Source organism: Petaurus breviceps, unplaced genomic scaffold, assembly GCF_028583685.1.
Source record: "Petaurus breviceps papuanus isolate PSGF00001 unplaced genomic scaffold, PetGlider_PUasm1.0 151, whole genome shotgun sequence".
Taxonomy (NCBI): Eukaryota; Metazoa; Chordata; class Mammalia; order Diprotodontia; family Petauridae; genus Petaurus; species Petaurus breviceps.
Window position 1 is genome coordinate 35,018,056 of NW_027185712.1, and position 3,747 is coordinate 35,021,802.

At 39.7% G+C, this 3,747-nt stretch overlaps 1 protein-coding gene across 1 annotated transcript in view; it reads right to left on the reverse strand.

Annotated features, from left to right (window-relative positions):
- DAP (death associated protein) overlaps positions 1–3,747 on the reverse strand; it is a 74,925-nt gene that overhangs the window by 33,026 nt on the left and 38,152 nt on the right. The gene's annotated exons all lie outside the window — the stretch shown is intronic.

The following is a 3,747-nucleotide window of genomic DNA, read 5'->3' on the forward strand; positions in this document are numbered from 1 at the left end:
TTTTCCAAAATGGAAATCAATGACTAACTCGCTTTCCTAACCAAAAAGTAAGCATGTGGCAAAGCTCTGCCTAGGAATAGTTTCTTACAGTACGTATATGAAAGAAAGAAGGTAGGATTTTGAAAGGAGTACTTTTTAATAATTTTTTAATAATTTGAATATGGTATAGAGGCCATAAAATATTTATCTAAATGAAATATATTCATTTATAATTAGTCAATGGTCAATAAATAAGAAAACAAGTATCTCATATTAATTGACAGCCTTGGAAAACATGCAATCCCCGCCCCCCCTTTCTTCTCCATCTCCCCTCCCCCATATGTGATTTTGGGAAAGGCAGTTCTCTTTGGGACTCAGTTTCTTTACCTACAATATGACAGCTGAACTCAGTACATGATCTTCAAGGTTCCTCCCAGCTATTTACAAAAAGAAAATCAGTTAAGTGAAATGAACAAGATGGTGACTATTTAACACTGTGAAGCATTCTATTACCTCCAATCCCCTACCTCCCTACCAAAAGAAAAAAGGACATTTGATCATCTATTTTCTTGGATGAAAACTAGTTGAGATGACTGAAGAGTTCAGCTTTATTTTAATGTTCATTTATGTCACTGCATATATTATTTTCCTGGTTCTTACTCTATGCCATTTCCCCATGTGTCTCTGAATTCCTTATATCTCTAATTTCTTAAGGTGCAGTAACACTCCATTATACATATTTATATCCCACAACCAGATCAACCACCCCTCAACTGATACCTACTTTGTTTCTCAAGCTTTCTCTGCCATAAGCAGTTGCTTCTATTTGGCATAAATGAGATATTTCTTTCTGTCTCTTTGCAGTATATTTTCAGTGAAGTAGGACCTTGAGGCCTAAGAATGAGAGCAGTTCATTGACTTTTTTGTGGAGGTCTAATGTGTTTCTAGAATTGTATCATTTTAATGATCTATTAACAGTGTCCTCTCTCAACTCCTCCAAGACTATTTCCACTTTTTAACCATTAATTTGATGTGTGTGAATCTAGCTGTTGAGACAACTAGGTGGCTGAGTGAATAGAGCACTGGGTCTGGAAACAGGAAGACCTGAGTTCAAATTTAGCCTCAGGCACTTACTAGCTGTGTGGCCCTGGGCAAGTCATTTAACCTTTATTTGGCTTAATTCTCTGAAGAAGGAAATGGCAAGTATCTTTGTCAAGAAAACGCAATACACATTATTGCCATGCTATGGTCCACAGGGTCACAAAGAGTCAGACACAACTGAACGACTGAGTAACAAGAAAAGACTAAATATCAGAATTTTCATGATAAGCAATTCTGTTATTAGTGACTAAGAAATATTCCCACAGAATACTCTCAAACTACTTGTGGAAAAAGCTCTAATTCTAATGCAAAATGGAATAAAGAAAATAACATTATACATTGGATAGCAGGTGAATGAAATCAAGTGAAACCTACAGTCCAACCTAAATTATTCTTCTTTCTATTCCTCACACATGGTACTCTAATCTCCTGTCTTCAAGCAGGGGGCCATCCCCACTGCTTCGAATATGTTCTCTCCTCAATTTCTTCAAGGATAGAAAGAAGAATGCAAACTTTTATTTAGAGGCTACTACATGTCAGGCACTGTGCTAAATGCTTCACAAAAATTATTTCATTCCTATTGCAGCATTTTTCCAATATATTACAATGCCAGAGCATTTTAAGATCACTGCATTAAGCAGTGCTTTAACACCATAATGTGAAATGGTTGGTATGTTTACAGCTGGGATAAAGGAAGCTTTGGCCCCTATGTTGTGGCTGCGGGTGTAACTCTAAAAAAGATTTGGTTGTTTTCCCACCCTCTGTATGGGTTAAGAGAAGTAAAGCAGAATTTTCTGTCTTCAGTTTCTTACATCTGATCATGCCACACCAGTACTGGCCCCCATACTCCTGGAAATAGCACCTCCTGCCCTAGTCAGCACTTCAGTCACAGCTGTGTCATACCAATGGTGGCATTGGTATGCAGTGGGTGTGTAGTGGTGGAGGCAGGTGCTTGAGTCACCTGTGTTGGCACTGGCTCTCCTTTCTGATAACTGGAGAATTACCTACTTTTTGCAGTAATCAAAATGAGATGGTGGGAGGATGTCACTTCACTAACTAATGTAGAAAGGGAGATTAACAGCCAGGCCCAGTGGTAGGTCTGTCCACCACCTGTCTTCATTTTCTCCCTTGGGACTCCTGGCCTTGGCACTCCATGGGAGTGTCTCCCATGTCACACAATCAATTCCAAAGTTCGAGACCTTGAGATTATCCTTATATTGCTTCTTCTGACCACCATGTGAGTGCTTGCCCTGTGTGAGTTCTCCATAAAATAGTCTCTTTGGCAAGCCTATGTCTCTCTGAAGCAAAGCGTGAATGCTTGGCAGTTTAGTGAGAGTAAGGTCTTTAGTGTCTGGTACCTTATCCTGCCAGGTGATCTTCAGAATCTTTCTAAGACAATTCAAACAGAAGTGATTCGGTTTCTTGGCATGGGGCTGGTAGACTATCCAGGTTTCACAGTCATACAACAATGAGCTCAGCACAATGGCTCTGTAGACATTCAGTTTGGTAGTCTAATACCTCTTCTCTTCCAAACAATCTCTAGCAATTCGTGCATCAACCTCATTATCAACGTGTACATCCCTGGAAAATATACTACACCAAGGTTAAGTGAATTTATCTATAGCATTCAAAACTTCTTCATTTGCTATAATTGATTGTTCTAAGTATGGATTGTGTTGTGGTGACTGATCTTTCTTGATGTTAATTGTTAGGCCAAAATTAGCACAAGCAACAGAGAATTGTTGCATCTCAGCTTCAGAGGCTACACTGAGTGCACAATCATCTGCAAACAGAAAATAATGCACCAACACTCCTTCCACTTTGGTCTTGGCTTGTAGCCTTTTCAAAGAAAGATGAACTTACCCATCAGTTGGGTAGCTGACTTTGATGCAGTGTTCATCCTCATTGAAAGCATTTGACAACATGGCTGAAAATATCATGCTACAAATACAAAGCATGGGAGCAAGCACGAGGCCTTGTTTCACTCTGTTGGTGTCTGGGAAGGCACAAGAGCATTGTCCATTATCTAGAACCTGGGCAAGTATGTCATCATGAAATTGACTAATGCCAGAGGAGCTGGGTTCAGACTACCAGACTTGGCAGGGAGTCCTCAGGAGGAATGGAGTTGGAAACAGCAACATGGTCACTTACTACCGAAGACTTGTGTGTCTCATGACCTCATCACCAACATTGTCTTCCTTTTACCTAAACTCAATACAACTTCATGGATGTACCCTTGCAGCAAACACTGGCATCTAATAGACTATGTGATTGTAAGGAGAAGAGAAAGACAAGATGTGAGAGTGATGAAGGCAATGTGTGGTGCAAAGGGCTGGCTGGAAAATACAACTAACAAGGGGAACAACCTTGCAAGAATCCTGTAGGAGGAAGCTTATGATAGTAAAGCTGGCTCAGAGAGGGATCACTACTGGTACAGGATGACTTAGTTCTGTTCCAATGACAAGTAAAAGATGGTTCAGTAGTATTTTGTAGTCTCCTACAACTCAAAACACTGCCAAGACTTTGCTACCATTCTTGTCTCTCAGTTACAAATTGGGACTGATTTAATAGCATGAGTGAACAGTGAGTCCTGCAAGATGACTGCCATATATTGCCTCTTTATCTATCTATCTATCTATCTATCTATCTATCTATCTATCTATCTAT